The sequence below is a fragment of the Peromyscus californicus genome, unplaced genomic scaffold (assembly GCF_007827085.1).
Source record: "Peromyscus californicus insignis strain IS unplaced genomic scaffold, ASM782708v3 Scaffold_9__1_contigs__length_137607984, whole genome shotgun sequence".
NCBI classification, from domain to species: domain Eukaryota; kingdom Metazoa; phylum Chordata; class Mammalia; order Rodentia; family Cricetidae; genus Peromyscus; species Peromyscus californicus.
In genome coordinates, this window is record NW_026294617.1 from 75,159,034 (window position 1) to 75,182,597 (window position 23,564).

Consider the following 23,564-nt stretch of genomic DNA (forward strand, 5'->3'; position numbering starts at 1 on the left):
CCCAAACCCCAAGGGTCACGACACTGCAGAGTTCATCCTGGGGGTGAGGAGTCGGGAGTCCCTTCCTCAAAGGTGACCCTCACCTAGAAGAGAATCAAGTGGGTCAGAGTTCCTAAGTAGACCTGAAAATGTCAACAATATCGATGTGACAATCGTGGAATAACAAGACAAAAACAAGCTTCCCATTTACTCTAGGATTTCAAAGAGGAGGGCGCCATCTCACGTGTAAACAGAATCGACTTCCAACTGTTTAGGATGTATATAGAACGTGTAGATATTTCAAGGCCCTTGCTGTTTCCTTTCCATCCCAACTACACATTCTGTTTCCAGAGGCTGGAGCGATACTGAGTGCAGATAAAATCAACTTTTCCACTTTGAAATTTCCAGGCATTTAATGGAAGAAAAAGAAAGCTCACATTTTCTGCTTCTACCACTTCCCACCAGTATAGAGATTAAAGGTTAACCGCGAAGGTGCACCGAGACAAAACACCAAGGGTACTTCTCAATTTACAATCTGAGGGCCACGTGCGGCTACTCCCTCTGCACATCCGCAACTCTGTGTGGCAAAGGCTGGCAAGAAAATGTATCTCCAAACTTTGGAAGGAGCTTAGGACTGAACCAACTTGCTTTCCTTCAATGCCGACTGTGTGTGTGTGCGCAAAGTGATGTGCTGAACTGAGGAGAGCTGGCTACGTGAACGATTTCCAACGTCAACCTCTGCAGACTAGAATTACAACGCTTTGCCAAAAATGTGTCGTTTAAAGAAATTACACTTATTTATTTATTTAGTACGTGTGTGCATGCACGCACATGTGTGCTATGGTCCATGTGTGGAGGTCCAAGGAAAAGTTGTGGGAGTCAGTCCTCTCCTTCCACCATACGGGTTCCGGTTCCGGTCTTATCGGTTCAACTCAAACCGTCCGACTTGGCACAGGTGTCTTCCTGGCTGAGCCATCTCACTGCAGAAGCTACAGTGTTCTGACTGCAAGGGCAGCAAAGTTCCAGCAGGCTTCAGAGTCAAATTATTTAGGGATCTTTAAAAGTGCAGGCTACGGGATTAGCAAAGTTTTAAGTAAACTCACAAATTAATTTGACTGAGCTCAGAACCAAAATTCCAACCTCAATTCTCCCGACGACGCTTTCCCACTGCCCTGCTCTACGAAGTCAAGTTTGTTAGAACTACGTCATGTTTAACAAATTTCATTTGTATGCTATGACCACTACTCCATAAAAGGCACGGTGTCATACTTAGAACGTGGAGCTAAAAGGCCTTAGGATTCCATTCCTAGCTCACTCTTAACTTCTGGCTTGCCAACAACGCAACAGTTTCTTCAAGCACACAAAAGGAAGAGCCGATCTCTCTCCAGAATGTAGAGAAAAAGAAATGGTTCAGTGGGCACATGCAGAAAACCTCAGTTCACATGAGATGTTATTGTGTGTTTTAGTATTCATGGGGCAAAATGCATCTACTGTCCTTCAATGGCTACTAAAGTTTAAGAAAACAGAAATTCATATCAACTTAAAGAATTCTGACAAAATTCAAGTGTTCAAAGTCAATTCTAACTATCATCCTTAAGAATAATGGCCACCTATATCCCTTTTCTGTGAAATTTTCTTAGATTGCCAGCTACCCATATATGTCATCCAGGACCCCTAGTACTCTACTCACACTATTTAACACTTTGAAAACAGTATCACTGCTATAGTTAGACAGGGAACTCCCCGAGGACAGTGTCAATCATCATCTCAACACCTGGTACCCAGCAAAAAACCAACAACTGAGGGTTGATCGACGTATTACAGTGAGCTTGCTACTCCTAGGTCACATTCACGCAAACCCAAGGGGACATGATAAATACTATTCCACTTCTCACTGTCTGCCTTTCTCCTCAGCTTTCTGAGCTGAGTCAAGCAAAAGGCCCCAGATCACCCAGGGCAATAGCATATGTAGTTTTGACTTGCATCTGACTTGATGACTTTCATTTTGGGAAACTTCTAGAATAGACAGCAGTCCAGTTTTACATTACAAGAAACCCCAGAGAGACAAAAATCCAACATATTCACAGAAGTTCCAGCGTATGATGAGGTTTTTACCTTTCAAGTTGTCCACTCTGCCCTGTCTTCTACATTGGGGCAGGGAGGGACGGACAGAGGAGGAGAACTGTCACCCCACCACACAGGCGTTTTTAGGTCAAAGCGGAGTGACACCAGTTAGTCCCACATGCAGTCCTACGATAAGAAGGAAGGAAAGTTCATTTCAAACTCACACTGACTCCAAGGAAAACTACCCATTCCCCAGTGGGCCAAGGCCAAACGGACACCTGGAAGAAGAAATGGTAAGAAAGCAATTAGTCAACAATGGGGCAGGAAGGCAAAGCCAAGAAAACTTTAGACACAACTCAGAGAAAGGGACTGCCCATCTACCCCACAGGGGAACGACCTGTGCTAATGGCAGCCAGGGATCATGGACAAGGAAAACCTACCAGGCACAAAAGCGTCCTTTCAATTCTTGTTTCTAACCTTTTCGACAACCAAGAATGGCCATCACAGGTTGCAAAATGGTCTTTGGCTTTTCATGTGGTCTCTATGTCCCTGTTCTTAACACGATGGAGATACTTAAAAATATCACAAAGCCCAAAATATAAGCAGCCTTAAGCTAACTTTCAAAAATCACAGTCTAAAAAAAAAAAATCAGAATCAGTTGGTCTAGGGTAGTTCTTAACTCCACAATTCATGGCTCCTGCAGAGTCTGTACACAGACCTGGGGGAGGAGAGTGGCTTGGAGTCTTCAGGGGATCGATACAACAGCTCATCATTTTGACTAATCTCTAAGTAATGAAGTTAGCACAGCCTTCAACAGTGGGTGTAGGATTAGCAACGCTGTGACTGTGCCACCAACAGTAAGTACCACCACACATTTTTCACGTCACATTAGTTGTTGAAGATACGTTGACATAATGACACATACTTTTCCCTTATCACTACTCAAAATCACAGTCTCATTAGACATTATTCAGTGTGTTAGAAAGCAGCAGACACATTACCATATCACCTCGAACATTTTGACAACTCATTTTGTACTTCTACGTATTTTAGTTCATGCATTTAAGAAACATTCTCAGGTGGGACCCTATATCACTTGATTGCCAGAGTACTGGGATACAGAAACACTAAGAAGCCTACTCTCCCATCATATTCCTGAAGGCAGAGAGAGAAGGCATTTTACCCACATTATCTCATGGCTGGAGAGGCCTAGCCAAGAAACCAAGGAATATGCCTTAGGCCACAACACAAGGCTCCTGTAGCCTAGTCCAACACCAGAGCATCTACTTTCTCACTCGGCGTGCTGATTTTCGCTCGCACATTTACAATTACCATCGAAAGTACTGTCTTGCCACTGAACACTAAAAGGAGGTATTATCTTCCAAAATTAATATAAAACCCCAAATTCACACAACAGACCAAAACATGTATACAAAACATCCCCTTTTGTTCTTTGATTAAACATATTACCATAATTATACAAAAGTTGAATTTGGTCTGTTAGTGAGACAGTTAAAAATAGGATAGAAAAAAAAAAAAAAAAACTTGTGCTACATAATCTCTCATCCAGAGGTGTTCAAAGAACTTTTCAGACAGGCATTAACTTGCTAGGCTGAAAGGCAGCTCCGAGTGGTTAGAGCAGGCAGCATCACCATGCCACAGGCAGGAAAACAAGAAAACCAGAGATCTGTTCAAAGTTGAAAGTCAGTCAACCAGAGAGCTAACATCTTGATTCCTAGTTCAAGGATTTTTACCACTGTACCAGGTCACCACGATCCAATATTCAGCCAGTTAACAATGCTTGTGAAAGCTCTGGGTCTTTCCCCTACACACTGTAGAGCATTTTTCTTTGGTTTACAGCAGCAGACATTTCTGAAGGTCAAGGGGAAATAACCCACAGAAAAAAAAAATTCCAATGCATATAAGTCCTTTTTTGCTTGTCTTGGTTAACTAGAATCCAGAACAAAATATTCCTTTTGCTCAAGAACCAGTTCCATGGTATGTGCCCTATAAATAGAAAACTATACAGACTTTCTGCTTTCATCTTTAGGCCAATGACTTTCCTATCCACCTATCATATATTTTGAAACTATTATACTCAGCACATTGATTACAAAGACTTCCATGGCTCAACACCAAACTTCTAGGTCACAAAACTGTCAAACGCCATACATACACCTCCACACTGCTTCAACTTATCCAAACCCACCGTTAATGGAGCCCTCATTCCTCAAAGTGTGTCTGTAACACCTAACGAACAGACCCTCTCCTTACTCCATCTCTATCAACAGAAGAAAGAGGGCTTTGTGACTGGTCCCCAGGACTATCAGATTTGCACACAAAAATTTCTTCAATGCTAAACTTCCCGATGGCTAGCGTCCAGTCAAAAACTTTCAAATCAACAAGACAACCATATTGAACAATCTCCAGCCACAGGTTCTACACACTGTTTCACCCTCCAAGACCCTTTGGTTCCACTTCTCAACTATTTTACTTACCCTTGTTACCTGCTATAACTAATTCAGCACTCTGCGTTCCTACACAAGAGCCCAAACCTCTGTCGCCCAAACAAGCATTTAATTCCATAATACATCAAATGCTAACAAATACTCTATCAAACTGACTTTTTACACGGCCACTCCATCATTTTCCCACTGAAGTCACTGCCAGGGGTTGACTTGTGCTTGCCTTAACTAAAGTCTAACTTTGCATCAATTGCATTCGGCCTTGGAGACTACCTCCACAGACACATATTTTCGTCCATTTCTCTACCCTGTGGTAATGACTTTATGAAGTCCCCACCCGACTCCAATCTTAGCCTCGGAATCACTCTTAACACTTAAAAGAACGCTCTTCCTGACCTCCCGCAGCAGACCAAAGCTCTTGGAGGACAGAATCCAAGACTTCTTTCTCATCCTTGGCAACCTTAACATAAGGTCCCCAGCAGTAGTACTATTACAGGCCTTGTCCTGCCCTCTGGACTAAACCAACTCTTAGGGTATCTCCACTTCACCAAGCTCACCCAACACTTACCAGTGACATCTTAATAGTCTTTGCAACTTTCAAAGGCCAGCCAGCGTCTAGGGCTCCACTTTGAAAATCACTGGTGTGTTCTACGACCCCCACAATGACTCAGTGACCTAGACATCGCCAACTCACCTGCTGGAACCCTTTACAACTCAGACATTCCTCTAGGCTTTCACCTCCCCCAACCCCTCAACAAGTCACTGGCTTGAGGAGTCCCCTTTCCCCCTACGCATCTCCGGGGTCTTACAGACCCCACCAAACTCAACCAGAAATCCCTAATTTCGCGCTCCTTCTCCTTTCCATCGCCCCTCCATCCCAGGACCCCGAGACGGTCTTCTCCCCTCAGGTAACCTCTCCCAAGCACAGCTTTGGGACACAACCTCTAAAACCCCCGAGAGATGCCCCGATCTCGCCCACAGCTCCCGAGGCTTCCCTGCCTCCCCCAACAGGTTCCTCCAGACTCAACTCGCCAAGCCAGCGCCCCGACCCCCGGAGGCCCCCCGGCCACACGCGCACGCGGACCCGGCCCCCGCCGCGCCGGCCCGCCCCTCCCCCTCCCCGGGGCCACTTACCGGGGGCCGGAGCCGGGGAGGGGGCGGGCGCGGGCGGGGGCTGCGGTCCCGGGCTGCTCTCAGCCCCGGGGGGCCGGGGCCGGGGCCAGCGGCAGCGGCAGCGCAGCGTCTCCCCCAGGCGGCGGCGGTGGCGGCGGCGGCACCGTCCCACTCCCGCAGGCACACATAGGCTCCATTGTCCGCCGGCGCCTCCCCCTTTCCGGCTCCCCCTCCCGGGCCCGCCCCTTCCCCCCTCCCCTCGGCCCTCCCCCCAGCCGCACCGCGCCACGAAAGGTACCGCGGGGCCCCCGCCTCGGACGCGAGCGGAGGCGCGCCCCTCCCCCCCGGCCCGCCCGGCGGGGAATGGGGCCCTGGCCCCGCCGCCGCCGCCGCCGCCAGGGCCCGCCCCCTCCGGGGGAATGGCACCCGTCCCCCCCTCCCCGGAGGCGCTCGATGGTACCAGCCCGCCGCGGCCTCCACCCCCCCCCCCCTCCCCCGCCTGGCCCGGGAGAAGCCGCCCTCGCCCCGCCCACCCGGAGCCCCGCCCCCGCGCTACACGAGGGCCCGCCCTGTCGGCCCCGCCTCCTGCTTTGCATAACCCCGCCCGCCCCGCCCCGCCCCGGCTAGTCACCGGGTCCCCGGCGGTGACGCCCACTCCCCCCCGCTTTAAAGCCGCAGAACCCTCTTTCTCAACTAAAAGATCCTCCCGCAGGACCCGCGGGGCCGGTGGTGCGGCGGGGGTGGTTCTCTTCCTTCCCTCGCCCTCCTCCCGACGCTCACTCACCCGGACTCCCCACGGCCTCCAGCAGTACTGGGAGCCACCCGAGGGGACTAGAAAAGGCGCGGAAGGGGGGAAGGGCAGAGTGGAATTTGGCCATCTTTGACAGAAACTAATTGGAGCCGCCGCAGGAACCGGTCTGCCCTCACTCTCTCCCGCCGCTCCGGTCCGGGCCTAGTCCCCAATCTTCATGCCACCTCCTCACACCTCTCTGCTGCGATTCCGCCCGGGCCCGACCAGCCCTCCCACCCGCCTCTCGGTGGCTCTACCTTGGCCAGGGCAAGCTTTCTTCCCTCTGGAGAGCAGGCCCCCTGGGCTCGCACTCCTCTCCTGCTTTGCAGAGCAGACTCTCTGGGGTCCTGCAGGCGCGGTGGCTCGTGCAAGGTCTCCTTCACACCTCGGGCCCTGCCCCCGCCCCGCCCCGCCTGGCCATCACCACCTAGGGTCCCCAGAGGGCACCTCCTGCCCTGGCCCCCAGGTTTTCTCCCAACCACAGGATTACTCCCTTCATGTTTCCGAAGAGCTTTGTGGTGGAGAATTCGAAGCCGGTACGTTCAGCACTATCCCCAGTGAAGTGAGTGTGAGCTCATTAGATTACACTTTTTCACATCATGGTTTAACGCTCAGATTCCGGTTAGTCCTATTTTGTGGGGCTGGTTTTACTACCGTGACCAGCCGTCGTTACTGTCCGCCCTCCCCCACAGAACCCCACTAATCTGCGAATTTGTACTTTGCGGAGTCAATCTTAAAGATGTTTCTGCAACTGTGCACTGGTCCAAAGCTTTTCTAACACAGCTGAATGAATTCTGTCTATCTGAGAAGGTACATAATCTCCCCGAAAGTGGATGCAAGCAACACAGCCAAAAGACTTACATAGATCTGTTCTTCTGTTGCCTGTGGATTTAACCAGGACAGCTATTTGTGCCTCAGTTTTTCTGTCTATAAAATAGGGAACTTTCCTTGTGGTGTCCTTTTAAGGAGCAGTGCTGTTGTAAAGGGTGGTATAAGAGAACCCTAAAAGCCGGGCGGTGATGGCGCATGCCTTTAATCCCAGCACCCGGGAGGCAGAGCCAGGCGGATCTCTGTGAGCTCGAGGCCAGCCTGGGCTACAGAGCAAGATCCAGGACAGGCACCAAAACTACACAGAGAAACCCTGTCTCAAAAAACCAAACCCCCCCCCCCCCCCCCAAAAAAAAAAAACCACCAACAAACAAACAAAAACCCAAGAGAGAGAGAGAGAGAGGAGAGAGAGAGAGAGAACCCTAAAAGAACGAAGTTCGTTCAGTGCCCAAACTACTCAAAACTCATGACTGGCCCTGTGGGTTTCCATACAGTTTCTCCCTGGCTTAGAATCTGAACGACTGTGGCAAGGTATTTTCTCTTTTTGTTCTATTGAGACTGAGTTTACACATTTTAAAGAGTCAGGTAGATCTAAAGAATATAAACCCGAGAGCAAACGAAGGAGTCCAAATAAGAAATAAAAATTAAAAAGCATGGGGGTGGGAGAGCTGTCAACCTCTGGCTTTAGACATTCGAGTCAACATAGCTAAGAGGCACGAGGGAAGGTCGGGTATAAATATGAGAAAAGACAACCAAACCAGAAATGTGCAAGAGACATTTGGGGTTGCTAATGTAAGTAAAAGGTTCTCAGATCATACAGATTGTATCCCTAAAAGGAAAATACTTTCCTAGTTAGGGTTACTATTGCTCTAATGAAACACACGACCAAAGCACCCTGGGGAGGAAAGGGTTTATTCGGCTCACACTTCCACATCACCGTTCATTGAAGGCAGTCAGGAACTCTTAACTGGGCAGGAACTTAGAGGCAGAAACTGATGCAGAGAGATCATGAAGGGGTGCCGCTTACTGGCTTGCTCCTCATGGCTTGCTCAGCCTACATTCTTGTAGAACCCAGGACCACCAGTGGCGGGGATGGCCCCGCCCACAATGGGCTGGGCTCTCTCCCATCAATCACTGACTAAGAAAATGCCCCACAGCGGATCTTATAGCGGCATTATCTCAATTGTAGTTTTTCCTCCTTTAAGATAATTCTAGCTTGTGTCAAGTTGACCTAAAACTAGCCAGCACAACTAAGGTATTCTAGTTCAGGTCACTACTAGTCAGCAAGCTGAACAAGAAACAATGACAATAATGTACTTGAAAAAAAGGAAAAGAGCCTTAACTGCTTTTGCTGGGCAGCCATGAGTTAAAGTTCAAAACTATTTACTGACTCGGAAGTAAAATGAAGGTGATCACAGACACAACAGTGAGGTAAAAGCAGTGGCATCAACGCCTTAAGCAGGCTAAAAAGCAGGAAATGAAAGGGTTGGCATCACAGTAATGGTAGTTCAGCTGTATTGCACACAGAACAGAAATGTGGTCTCACAATATCATTTATTCCGCTCAATAGTTTCTTTTACTAGAGTATCTGCTCTCTGAGAGTCCTCACCTCCACACGTCTCCTCTCACTGGACAAAGACTTGCCTTTGGTGTGGAGGGCCTGACACACTGTATATGCATAAACGCTAACGGATACTGGAGAATCCTTCTACAAGCATCTTGTAAACAGAAGTCTCATGGTGGTTCTGCTACTCCAGCAACTCTAGGAAAGCCTCCTTCCTCCGAATGGTAAAACTGCTAGAAATAACGGCGTCTCAGAACCCGGGTTTGAAATTTCTCACTGAGTCTTGCTTCTCATAAGGACGATAAACATGCAGTGGCCTCCAAGCTGGGATGATGCAAGTGGGACTTCTTAGTTCTTCAACAGATCATGCATTTGTGGTCTTATTTAAGTGCGGTCTTATTTAAGTTTGTCTCCAGGCTTTCTGAACACCTATTCTCTCTCTCTCTCTCTCTCTCTCTCTCTCTCTCTCTCTCTCTCTCTCTCTCTCTCTCTCTTGATGTTGTTGTTTTTTGTTTTTCAAGACAGGGTTTCTCTGTCCTGGAACTCACTCTGTAGACCAGGCTGACCTTGAACTCAGAGATCCATCTGTCTCTGCCTCCTGAGTGCTGGTATTAAAGGCATGTGCCACCATTGCCCAGCCATAGACACCTATTTTCAAGTTAGAGGGACTTGTTTGCTCTTGTTTCCTCAGTTTTTCATAAGCAAGCCTAGATACTGTAACTGAGAAGAATCCATCTTGTTTCTCAGATGACAAGTTATTTTAATAATATTTTTTAAATTTATTTTTTTGTATATGTGCGGGTATTTTACTTGCCTGTATGTCTGTGCATCACGTGTGTGCAGTGCCTGTAGAGGCCAGAAGAGGGTGTTTGTCAGATCCCGTGGAACCAGAGTCACAGAAAGACTGTGAGCCACCACCATGTGAGTGCTAGAGATTGAACCCAGGTCCTCTGGGAGAACAAGGCAGTGCTCTTAACTACCAAGCCATCTCTCCAGCCTCTCAGATGACAGTTTTGATGAGGAAATGTAATGCTTTGCCAAGATTGAACTCACTATGAGGGGCTAAGGTTTGAACCCAGTGCCCCACAGCACTGTCCTAGCTACTAGGAACTGCTGGTTCCCAGCAGTATTTATGAGTGACTGTAGGAGAGAGCAGGCAGTTAGTTACCTTAGGAGTCATGGAATTAAAACTATGAAAGCCTGAGGCACTCAGCCAGCTGGTATCAGGGTTCCAGGAGCTCCTAAGCTCTTGCCATGGTCAAGGCCCTCAGCATGCCCATAGGTTTATTGCTAGGGCTTGATCATGACCAATCCATCCTCCTCACTGTTCCAAATCAGTGAATTCCAATGCTGAGGGAATGCCGCTGAGGGTCACGGCGACAGAAAATGCAGGGTGACTGGAGTGGCATCTTGTCACTTGCTCAATGCTATGGTGAGGTAGTCCAGATACCACTTCTTAGACTGCCATGAAGGAAAAACAGCTCTCCATGAAAGTTCATGGAAGAATCTCAGAGCTTCATCCCTGCCTGAAAAATGAAGGACTAACTGCCTTTTTTCATGAAGCAGGAGTCTGTGTCCCCAACCCCTTCCCTCCTGCACCTTCCCAGGGAGCCACCAGCACTCTGCAGAGAGTGGGCATCGAGTCATCCTAATTGCAAAGCTCTCTCGGAGGTGACCTGCAGATCCCCCGAGAAAGTAGCATCCTGCTTTATTCCGTGCACCAACCTGTATGGCCTCATCATCCTACTCCCTAAAATTTCAGCTGTGTGGCATTCAACCTGCCATGTTCCAGAGCTCTAAGTGGCTGGCGCGGTGCTGATGGTCCCCCTCACCTTTTCCAATCTGACTGTAGGCCACACAGCCTGACAAGGGGCAACCTGAGTGCCATGTGCTTCAACCGCTTCTCCCCACACATAAAAACAACAGCAGCCTCAACAACCGTGTGTGCGGATATTTAGCCCGCATGTGTGTCTAGGCACCATGTGTGCCTGGTGCCCTCAGAGGCCAGAAGAGAGAGTTGGATCCCCTGGAACTTGAATTAAATATGATCTTAAGCCAACGTGTGGGTGCTGGGAATTGAACCCAGGTCCTTTGGAAGCACAGCAGTGCTCTTAACTGCTGAGCTCTCCCTGTATTGCTGAGTTTTAAACTTAGGCACTAATGCATGCCAAGCAGGTGCTCTACCACAGAACTACAACCTTGGTTTTCATACCAGTTCCTCAAGCCTGTCCTCAGAGTCCCACGCCCTCTCCTTGTCAATTTCCACTAGTTTGTTATTCCACTTTTTTGGTTCTTAACTGCTTCCCCAAGCAAGGATTCCGGACGCTTCTACGACCTCATTTGATTACCTTCCAGACATTTTCTTAGGAATCTTGTCCTTTATCTATGCACGTTTAGTTTTTGCTCTTGGGCCCTTCCCATTTCACACAAACAACCTCTTCTCCATTTCTCTGGAATTGTCGCCCAACCGTTTTGGTTTGACTTTCACTACCGTGGTTTGTATGCAAGTCGCTGGCCTTAGCCAAGCAGCCTCCCTCGAACCCTTGACCACCCACCATCCCAGCAGTGGAAGTCACTGTGTGTGTCTGTCCTTCGTTTCTCCATTTGGGCTGCCAGACGGCACTGGCACACTCTTAAGCCAGAAAGCGGATCCCAGGTGAAATTCGGACAGTAACACACAAACGGAACGTCATCACTTATTACCCGTTATCCCTTCATATGTTCTCACCGCTGTCGGCGTCATTTCCCAAGAAAGGATTCCAATCTTCATCTGACCTGCTCCGACGTTGCTTGGGAGAACCATGCAAAGATTTTGCCTTTTGTTTGGCTTTTGTCTCTTTCTTCAGTAACATCTTTTTTGTTGTTGTTGGTTTTTGTTTTTGTTTTTTTGAGACAGGGTTTCTCGGTGTAGTTTTGGTGCCTGTCCTGGATCTTGCTCTGTAGACCAGGCTGGCCTTGAACTCACAGAGATCCGCCTGGCTCTGCCTCGGTGCACCACCACCACCCGGCTTCAGCAACATCTTAAAGTGATACCCTCTTCCCCTTTCTTTTCCTCCAAAGCCATTCAAAAGGCAGTGGTTTCCTTGTTTGTAAGTACTCCAGCCAGGTCACTGAAATAACCTCCTGCTACAGCCTAACCCAGCTGCCAAATCCACCGCCACCGATTTCCCCCCCTCAGCCTTTCCTCCCAAGGGGCTGTTCTTCTGGGTTCCTCTCTTTACTGACTTCAGCTCTTCTGCCCGCCCCCCATGGCGGTTACTTCCTCTGGTCCTTGGTTCTTGGGTCTTCTTCCCTCTCCTGCTCTCCCCAGCTTGGCCATCCCCTCTTTGCGTAGGATCAGCAAACCCAAGGTCTAGTTCAGGCCTCGCTTGAATTTGATGCTGGATTTCTAGCTGCTCAGCTTGTCTCCGTGAAGAGGTCAAAACAGAATTCACCATCTTTCAAAATTGGCACCCTTCTCAATTCCCTGTATTTTCACGTAGGCTCCAAACCTTGGGGATAATTCTGACTCTACCCTTCCTACTCTATATATTCCCAGTCACCAATGTTCATAAATTCCTCCTTTAACCAATTTATTGTTTTTTTTTCTTCCTCTTTCCAAGTCGGGACTGTAGGACAGACATCCTGGGTCCAGTTTCCCGCTTTGTCAATCAGTTACATACTCTTTCCCAACAGAACTTTCTAACGATGTCTATACAGACTCTAGTTTATACAGTGCCCGTTCCTCTAGCCAAGTGTCCCTGCTGAGGTCACCTTGGTTCTTTGGTGCCCAGCTACTCTAAGACCCTAACAATATGGTAGGACAGCAATAACGCTGACTCTATAGCTGTGAGAACCTGAATATTGAATATTAAACTACACTTTTTAGCCAAGAAACTTCAGGTAACCCCCCCCCCCTTTTTTTTCTCACTCATTTCAGTTCTTTATATCACCAATTTGAAAACACACCTAAATATGCAACCTTGAATACCACCAACCTCTTACTGTACGTCCCTTTTCCCACCCCCAAACCTCAGAGCAGGCTCTTATGCCTATTTTGTTTTTGAATCATTTATCATTGCTATATTTATCAAGCATCTACTAGATGCAGGGCATGCTGAGATATCACACATACAAAAAAAAAAAGAGAGAGAGAAATTTAGATGTGCAATCCTGTGTTTGAGGCTCATCAGACTTGAGGAATTCATTCATTTAAAAATTAAAACGTTGAGTAAGTGCCCGTTGTGTGCCTTGTGCAAAATACTAAAGAATCAAAATAGAAAAGGAAATATAAGGCATTTTTATTTCTGATGTTGGGAACTGGCGGGTCTACCTACTTAGGAATAGTGATAAATAAACATTTATGATCAATTATAATAACTGACATGGATAAATACTGGGTTGCTGGGTGCATGCAAAAGAGATGTATCTAGGTAGACAGGAGACTTAATGCAAGAATATCCAAGCAGAATCTTAAGGAATGCGTAGGAGTCAGCGCAGCAGAGGACGCGGCAGTGGGCAAGGGCTCAGCTGTGTGACAATGTATATAAATAGCCACAAAGTAAGAAAGGAGGTGATGAATGAACAGCAGCAGAGACAAAGAAGCAAAATGGCAATCCGAAAAGATCCGTTATTTGATCGGGGAAGGGCTAAGTCCACCTTGCTTCACTGAGGTGGAGGCAGCTGAGGCAAACTGAAGGTCAGGCTGGTTCCGACCCGCAGCTGAACTGTCACCTCACTCCATGCAGTGTCCTGCACAGCAGAGGGACAGCACCTTGTCGTCTGCTATGACGACATCTAGGTTCTCCTCATAAAGTATGCTCCTCGGCTTTCCCCAGTGCCTGTCTGGTGAGAGCTACTTCTGGGTGGAGAGCCTCTTGGTCAGACTGCCTGAATTTGAACCCCAGCTCTGCCATCAGTAAGCTGGGGCCTTAGAAAATGAACTTGACTAGGCCAGACCTCATGGCATAGAGTAATGATATTTTTCTTCCTCAAGCACTGTGGGACTAAATGATCATGAGTGGCTACGTACAAATAGTGCCCAAGACAAAATAACTACCCAATAGATGCCGGTTATTGTTATGTTTGGTTATCTCCAGATTGTCCAAAGTGGGATGAGCTAGAAAGAGAGATTTTAGGAGCACCGAGAAATCCCCCACAATGTTCCCTTTATACTTCTACACAATCTCACTCATAGAGATCTCCTTAATGCTCCTGGCACATTCCTTTAAATTCTGCCATTGAAATTCATACCTTTGGATATAAGCTCTTACTTCCCCAAGCCTTTGAGGGAAACACAATAAAGGGTTAACCCTGCTGTATTCTAAGAAATTATCTGGCCATAGTCATATCCTCCGTAGCTGCGGACTGCACCAAAAGAATATTACGGAAAGAAAGAAAAGGCTAATTCTGAAACCAAGAGGTCCTTCTTCAGAAATTGAAGTCAGGCAGATGCTCCAAGGGCTTTTCGAGGGTAGCCTTTCTGGGATTGGAGGAAGGGGTTGAAATTACAGAGAGACACCAAGAAGTCAGAGGAAAATAAAAACAAGGTCTTTAGTGCCCAGAAAGGCAGGCTTTGCCAACTCAAACAGCTCTGACCTTGATTTGGGGAGTCTTCATCAACCCCCCTTTCTCCACTTTGTGCTGTTTGAGAATAAGCAATTTTGGGCAGGATCAGTGTTGATTCCTAGGAATTGAGGGTACTATGCAGATGGACCAATGACCTTGTGTTAACTTTTTTATTACTTTACATGTTTGATCTTTTATCATTGATCATTTGTGTTAAATTAAGCAGGAGCGGGGGAGAGTGCAAGAGAAGCTGAAGGAATCTTATAGTTCAATGGAGGAAGCAACAATAAAAAATGTTATATAACAGTTAAGACCTTAATTGAATTACAAGCATGCTAAAAACCACAGGCTCCAAGGGACAAGAAAAACAAACCGTGAGTCAAGAGTCTGGGGAAAGGAGTGACAGTTTCCTGAAGGGCCGGAGGTTAAAGTGGCCTTGTAAGAATCTGACTTGGTGGATGCAGGAGGAAAGGATGGCCAGGAGGGGCAGACAAGGGGCATGTCAGACGCTGGACAACACAGTAGCTGTGAATCCTAAAATAGGAATGGCAGAGTGGCAGCTGCCGTTCACAGAGCCGTCACACGGGCCAACCCCAAGCCTCAACAGTTGACACGATCTCACTTAGTACACAGAGCTGCTTTGCGGGAGAAGGACCTTTCTTAGTCAGAAAGGTAAGGGACAGTCCTAAAGCCTGCAGCTGAAGCGTGGAGCTGAGGTTCGAACCAGTCGGTTTGAGGCGGAGCCGGCTCTATCCGCACTGTGGCCTCTGTCTGGACACGTGGTGGGGTCACTGGGGAGTACAGCTGGGTAAATATAACGGGAATTGGGGCTGCAGAGGTGGCTCAGCAGTTAGGAGCACTTGCTGCAGAGGACCCAGGTTTGGTTCTCAGCATCCATTTCAGGTGGTTCACAACCACTTGCAACTCTAGCTTCAGGAGATCTTATGCATTCTTCTGGCCACCAAGGGCACCTGCACACAAGGGCATGCGTCCTCAAAGACTTATACACATACACATAAAAGAAAAAAATTAAAACTCCTTTTAAAGATACAGTGAGAATTAATTAAAAGAAACAATCTAGGGAAAGCATATAAAAAGATACATTGTTAATTTAAAAAAAAAGAAATGAAAAGGTTACAGTTGACTCAACACTGTGCAACAGCCTCCTTACAGCATCCTTCTGGCTGTGACTTATAATTGTGTACCCATTTTACAGATGAACAAACCAGTCTGGAGAGGGTAAATAACTTGCTCAGGCCTCACAGCTGCTAAATAGCACAGAGGTCCAGACTCAAATGTGAGGCTAGTGGCAAGATCCGGGTTGTAGCTGCCTCCCCTTGAGCAAGGGAAACCCGTGTACATGTGTGATCCTTATGCAAAGCATGTGCCAGGACCAGGAGATGGCGAGCTCCTAAGAAGCAATAATAAGACAGTCATTAGCACTCTAAGCCAATGCCGATCTGAGTGCTCTCCTTGTACCTGGTATCATGCTAAGGGCTTTCGGAGCTAATTCTATTAGAGAACAGCTCTATATCTCAGCTTCTATTATTAGCTCACTTTGCTCAGGAGAAAAGGGGGGCTCAGGGAGGTTAACGAAGGCACTGGGCTTTGAGAAGTTGCAGGACTAGCTCACGTGACGACGGAGGGTTGCGGCTGAGCATGCGCACAGTTCCCTGGTGTCACACCCATACCTGCGCCTTCTTGGCTCGTGGCTATTCTAACCATTAAGCTGCCGCTTTGGAAACGGAGGTTTGCAGAGTGATCAACTGGCAAGGAAAGCCGCCAAAATATATATCTAGGGTGAGATACCTGGGTATGAAATGATGCAGACCGCGAGAGGGAGAGGGGGACATTGTGGAGCTGGTCGAGAGCAAAGAGGCAGCAGCTCTCATGGGGGGGGGGGGGGGGGGGTAGTGGCACGAGGGGCAGGACTAGCATAAACTGTGTTTCTAGCTTAGAGACTGGGAGAACAGGGGCGCTGGGGTCAGAAAAAGGAGGGCTGAAAAATTCTCCAACCTGCAGTAAGATGCCACCACATATCAACTCGGGGTGGCTACAATGAGAAGCCAACAATACCAAGTATTGGTAAAGACATAGCTCTCTCTCTCTCTCTCTCTCTCTCTCTCTCTCTCTCTCTCTCTCTCTCTCTCTCTCTCTCTCTCTCTCTCTCTTTCTCTCCTTACGTATAGGAATGTAAAATAATGCAGCCACCTTTGAATATAGTTCACTTGTTTCTTAAAAAGTTAAACCTGGCTGGGTGGTGGTGGCGCACATCTCTGAGTTCGAAGCTAGCTCAGTCTATAGAGTGAGTTCCAGGACTGCCAGTGCTATATACAGAGAAACTCTGTCTTGGAAAAAAAAAAAGTTAAATCCACGTTTTCCACGTGCCCCGACAATTCTACTTCTAGGTTTCTACCTAGGAGAAGTAAAAATACATACTCTAAACTTGCCTGTGAGCAGTCACAGCAGCATTATTCTCAGTAAAAAAGAAGAAACAACCTAAACGCTCAGTTGATGTATGTATAAACCAAGTGTGGTATATCTGTATATATATAAAAAAAATGAACCACTGACACACTAGAGTATAAATGTATCTTGAAACTACTATGTTAAACGAAAGATGTGAGGTACCCAAACCAAACCCTGCATGTTACTTGATTTCTCTTACATGAAATGCCTAGAAAAGAATTCATACAGAAAGTGATTTAGTGTGGGGGGAATGAGGGCGGACCACAATAGGAATCTGGAGGGGGGTCGTGTGGGAATGAAACCCTGGGCCTGTGTGCTAGGCATGTAATCATCTACTGAACTATCTCCCCTACCTACAAACGGGCAGCGATCATAGGAAGCAAAGGTTCTAGAGCCACATGATGATGGCGGTGGCTAAATACAAAAGAATATAAATGACAGCACAAGGAACTGGCCTCTTTTAGGAAAGTACAGGTGATTTAGGAAGGAAGAAAGAGAGTTAAAATTTAGAATTACAAGTGACTATTGGACATGGAAGAAAAGAACCCCCTGGGAGGTGATAGCAGAAGCTGGAGACCAGAGGTGACATCTGGATGAGCTCCCCAGAAGAAAAGGCATGCAAGAAACTCAGAAGACGCCACAGGCAACACCTCAGTGTCGCTACCTGTAAGACGATGTAAGGGCTGGGAGATGGTTCGGTAGGTAAGAGAACTTGCTGCCCGAGCATGAGGACCAGAGTCCAGAGCCCAGCGTTCACATGACAAGCCAGTGTTCTGGTTGTCTGTGCTGCCTCTAACCTCAGCTCTGTAGTGGGTGGGCTGTCTTCCCGCCTAACTGAGGAAACCCAAGCTCCAGGTTCAGTGAGAGACCCTGCCTCAAAGGAATAGCTGGTGAACGACAGAGGAGGACACTCAATGGCCTCTTCTAGTCTCTGTACGAATACACAGGCACATGCAACTGTACACACATGTACACATATACCAAACAGAGACACATAGTCATGCACATGATAATAAATAAATAAACAAACAAATCTTTAACAGAGTTTTAAGAGGACAGCGTCAACATCTTACTAACAATGTACCCAGCTCCTATTAAACTTTACTTGTATCCTTTAAGCCCTGGATGATTGAACTGTGGGCTGTGGCCTGCTGTGGCACAGCTGGAAGTTGGGGGGCAAGGGGTATCACAAAAACATTGGCAATAGAAAAAGATTTCTAAATGCACAACAAAATCAAAAGTACTTCAAAAATCAAATGCGTAATAAGCCCAAGTTGAGCACAACACATGCTCAGTCTGCCCTGCCCACATCACAGCACACCACTAAAAGGTGCTTGAAATACCTCCCCTCACGAGACAATCATGTGCTATGAACTGCAATGGGTTTTCTTGCACACACAAAGATTTCTGATCTTGTAGGAACATAATGGTCTATAGAAAGCAAAGACTTTTCATATTTTCCTACTGACATTCTTCAGCGTGTAAATACCAAATTAGTGTCACTGGGAGCTGTATTGTATTAGAGTGTTTGGTTTAAGACACTCCCATCCATGCCCTTAATTTCACACGTATTTAGTAAAATCATATTATCTGTTTTGCTTGCATGAGAGATAGAACTGTACAGATTATCTGTTGCTTTTATACGGAAACATTTAGAGAAAGTCATTTACATATAATACAAAGACGTGAATGTTCATCGTGGTTTCATTCTCTTTTGGAGTCTGTTATACCCTCAAGATTTTAGTTTTAATAACTCTTTGTTGTTGTTTGTCCTGGAACTCGCTTTGTAGACCAGGCTAGCCTCAAACTCAGAGATCCTCCTGCCTCTGCCTACTGTGTGCTGGGATTAGATTAAAGCCATGCACTCACTGCTCCCACCACCCAGCTAATTTGAGTAACTGAATCTGTCAGACTCTGAAAAGTGGATTTTGCTGTTTTCTTGGGAAGATAATTTGGAAAAAAAAATGTGGTTCTAGTTGATTGTCTTCTTTGGTAATCTGTCTGGAAGCGGTTTAGTAACTCATGTGGCTTCTTCCTAAACAGCACAGTGCTTGTCAGGACGCCTGGTAAAACTGAAGAGAACCACTGCCAGGCTTGCTTCTGCTGTGTATGGAGCTCCAAGTATATCACTCTCTGAAAAACCTCCTGTCTGGGTGGCGTGAGCTTTATAAAAGCCATTAGACGAATTTGGGTTTGGGATTAGGACAGAATTTCGAAAGTGGCCTTGAACATACTTCTGCCATTATATACTAAATATTTAAGGATGTGGCGTTCTCAACATTGACAATCATAAAATCAAACATATTGACCAACACTGAAAAGCGCTAGAGAGGCTCTGCATCCTGCAGTATCAAATATTCAATCAGGATTTAATTCTCCATATAAAAATAAGCAAGCACATCCATCTCATTAGTATGCAAATTTGCTTTCATCCTTAATAAATGGTAAAATTACATGCATATCTAAGAACTGTTTTAAAATATATTTTTATGATAAATTGTCAGTAAATGTTTGAGAGGTACGACTATTTTATAGACCTACTGTTAGGGTCTTCGAGAAGTCCTGTAAAAGACCACCAGACACCCTGCAGTCAGCATGAGCGTTTACTATCTCGAGAATAAAGGCACCAGCATGCTGGGGCCATGCATTCAACACAAAGGCAAAAATGGTGACCCCATCCCCACCCCAAGGAAAGCTATTTTATACACAACTAAGCGAACTCTAAAAGCAATGAGCTCGTTCTATCTAGGATTGGCTTACACAAGTGACAATCATATTAGTACGTTTCTAATTGGTTAGGGCTAGCAGGGGTGGGCTAAGGCTATAGCCTTTCCATTCTTGGGTGAATCTGGACAAGTCCCAGGCTTTGTCCTGATTTGGTTATCACCTGAGGATGCGGAGGTCGGCCCAGGCCTACTATATGCAGCTCTCCTTGTTTCAAGAGGCAGGAACTGAGGCCTAGTTCTTAACTAGGAGCCTGTCATGGTATTTGCCTGGACTTCTCAATTATACAGGGTAACTTGGAATGGATTGAAAACCTTTCTCTGTGTTTTGGTGTTAAAAACAGAACTACACAAACACTTAGACTCAAACCAGTAATCATGCCAGCTTAGAGAGTGTCCCCTCAGCCCTGGAATGATAGACCCCTCAGTCTTCAACCACCAAGATGGCTGCCTGCTGGACCACCCTGGGATCCAGCAGTTTGTCCCAGTGCTGAACTCTGAAACCAGAAGGAACTCAGAGACTTTGAGGTGAATTGTGCAACTCACTTCCTTCAGTCAGGGAGATGTAGCTGAACTGGGTCTGCTAAGCATGCTTGAGGCTGTGGGTTGGATTCCCAGTACCCCCCACCCCCATCCCAGATGAATAACAACAGACCAAGGTAGTATGAGCAGTCTAGGTTTTTTGGGTTTTTTTTTTTGCCAATAAAATCACAGATAATCCAAATACCGTAACTAGTTATCACTATGACAATATTACAGTAGTTATTGGACCTGCCCATAGACTTTATTAATGCCTTAATAAGAAGCATAAATATTATTACATTGCAAATTTTGTTTGTCTATTTAGACCATTGTATTTCATTATAACTAGTTTTTAATCGTATGTGTTTAATTATATGTACTTAAAATAATTCTTTTCATATGCTTTACAAGACTGGGGTCCCATTGCACATACGCCCTCAATGACCCTGGGGTAGAGGGACCTTTCCTGGTTCCCATCCTGAACTACTACCAAAAAAAAAAAAAAAAAAAAAAAAAAAGCCTTTCCCAACGCCTGAGATCCCACCATTAGAGAACATTCCCTTTGGGTTTTTAAGATTCCCATTAAAATGCAAATGCCCCCGAAGGAGAAGAACTTCTCTGAGTGTTATTAGTTAACCCCTTAAATGGGGTTGTTTAGCAGCTAGCTGAGCGCAGCATCCTACAATTCAATTAAACAAGCGTTTATTGACCTGCGGCCACAGGGAAGGATCCAGGCTTGGGGATAGGGAGCCCATCGATCCTCCTCTGTTCCTCCCCTCAAGGATGTTTGCAGTCTAGCAGGGGAAATAAAACAGGTTCAAAAGAGACAGAGCAGAAAAACCTGCTTTCCCAGACTTGCAAAGGGCAAAGTCAGCTCTGCGGGAGATGGCTGAGAAGACAAGGCAAGCATTTCCGTTTGTGTTCTAGAAGGGCTGAGTCTGGACTCCGTGCTAGGCCTGTGCTAGGTCCTCAGAATACAAGCCTTCCAAACTCACTGCCCAGGGTTGAGGATGAACAGGAAACACAGCGGGAGTGACTTAGAGCTTCCGGGACCGAGAAGAGGTGAATGTGTCAAAGAAGTGAGCTGGATCCAGTAGAGTTCCTGAAAGCAAACTAAGGGGTCTATACTGAGGAAGTCGGGGGTTTTCTGGTTAGTGGGGAGCAGGACAAGAGGTGGACTGCTCTGTACCGAGGGAAGGCCTGACACCAACGTGGAGTGCTTCTTACCCTTCCCTTTCCAATCGGAAGGCTCTCACAGGAGCAGGAGATAAATGATTTGTCCTTACATTTAGCAAGGGGAAAATTTCAACAAGTTGGGACAGGGTTGGGAGAAGAGTTTCCGGGCTTGATGAGATGAGGTATAAACTGAACCAGAGCACTGTGGGGTCCCCAAAACACAGATTGGGTGGTCCACCTGAAAGTTTCATGACTGGGGGCGTTGGGGGGGGGGTAGATCTACTCAACAGAGTAGATCTGTTGAGTCAGACCCTCTGCGGGCAAAGTGGGCTTGCCTAACTCCACTGGTGTTCTCGTTGCTCTGTGTTGAAAAGAAAAGGTGGGCTGAACAGGAAGGGTGCACTTATAACACACCGCGGGGGCGGGGCGGGGCGGGGCGGGGCGGGGGTGGGTGGGTGGGTCAGAAGGATCAGGGCCAGAACAGGACTTAAGGGAGCTGGCCAATTTAGGATGCAGTGTGTGGAGCTCAGGGCTACTCCGCGGACTCACGTAAGGATAATGGGGGCTCGATCGTGGAAACGCCAGAGGAAGGGAAGGAAAGGACAGATGTAGCTGGTAGCAGGCTGACGAGCTTTCCATGCCTCACTGGGCAATGAAGTGCGAAGGGAAGCTGAGTCACAGGTGACGTCAGAGAGTTGAGATGGGTGTTGGGAATACCTGGGGCTTCTATGAGGAAAGCAGGGGAGTAAGATGCTTGCGGGGGGCGGGGGGGGGGGGGGGAAGATGATGTATGTTAGGCAGGAAGTGTTCAGCACAGAGAACCCACTAAGTCATAATTTTGACTTGGGGTGAGCATCCCACTGTAATGAGTGGGATGCAGGATGGGGCGCAGGTGGTACAAGGACACTGGACACAGGCTGAACTTATTACCATTTTGTTAAGGGTCCCCTAACAAGAGGGCAGGCAGGAGCTGTGGGCTGTAAACTCGGGCAAGTTGCCCCTTTTCTTCCCAAGAGCTCCTGGTCTGTTTTCTTGTTGTAAAAACCCGGCAATGATAAAAACGTATCACCCACTCATCTCTTGGGAATGCTGCAGAGAGCAACTGATACACACACATAAATAAGTTTAAAGCTCTCTCTCAGCAAGAACGAAGTGTGCTAGAAATGCTAAACAATAATAAATCCAGCCACCCCCTTCACCAAGATAGTAAACAAGGTGTCTTTTTAAAGAGCAAATGTAGTTAACCAGGTACTAACTTTGAGTTATATAGCCTCTAACAACAGGTAATTAAATCTAAACTCCTGATTTGAGTTCTCTCATTAGAGGGTCTCAGAGTGACCCTAATACCTTCATCAAACTGAGTCTAGACTATATAGCAATTAATTAACATGGACATTACTTTATCATCCCTTTCCTTCTTTAGTACCCTGTTACGCCACTAATGTCAACAGACACACATTAGGCAGTCCCCACCTCCACGCCGTGCTCTTTGTCACACCCCTGAGGTCCGTCTCTTGGCAGAATGGTGCCATATAAAATATTCAGACCCTAGGTAGAGTGCACACAGGCTACAAGGGGAGGTGGCTGCCAGACAGAAACGCAGGGAAAGGAAAAAACACAAACCAAAAAGGATCCACGACTATCCTGACAAAGACAGCAAATCCAGTTTTAAAGGAAGGAACACATCTCTAATTATAAGTTCCACGCATAGCAAAGCTCTTCTAATAAATCCCCACCTCAAGCTCCGCTTCCCTGAAGAGCAGACCTGGTCGGTAATAACTCCCCTTCTCTGTGGTAAAATCCAATTTTCACACCTGGTAAATGAAATAACTCCACTGCGAACCAAGGGCAGGTTGGGGTGAGCCGCTAACAGAAGGTTAGGGGCTCTGCACCATGTAACGGCTCTTCTGGGAGCTCCTTCCTGAGATTTGCTCTTTTTATGCTGGTTGATACTATTTGGCCAGAAAACCTCTAACCTGTGAGGTTACGAAGCATAAGCCTTTATCGCTTGGAGTGGTTATGAAGGAGCCCTGTGGCTCCTGGTTCAAGTATGTGGGGATCTGGTCCTTGCTCTATCTCTGGGTTGGGAGGACTGCTCCTGATAGTCTGTGTACTTTTCATAGATAAACTGATACTACATTCCTGACTTACTGACCAAGAGAGGGGATGTCGCTGCCAAAACTCACAATCACAATGGACGAATCAGAATCAACGTCCACAAAACAGGCAACTCCACCCACGTGGGAGGAACGGAAAAACTAAACATAAATCCAAAATTCTAGCCAGAGCCTCTGTCTTGTATAGACCTAAGGAAGAAAAATAAA

The 23,564-nt window shown here is 46.9% G+C and overlaps 1 long non-coding RNA gene across 1 annotated transcript in view; it reads right to left on the reverse strand.

The window, feature by feature from the left end:
* LOC128105421 (uncharacterized) overlaps nt 1-23,564 on the reverse strand; it is a 68,140-nt gene continuing 44,576 nt past the window's right edge. The window contains exons 2-3 of the long non-coding RNA XR_008216326.1: nt 2,095-2,229; nt 1-83 (exon numbers count right to left, since the gene is read on the reverse strand). This is a non-coding gene — a long non-coding RNA (uncharacterized LOC128105421). The remainder of the gene's footprint in view (nt 84-2,094; nt 2,230-23,564) is intronic.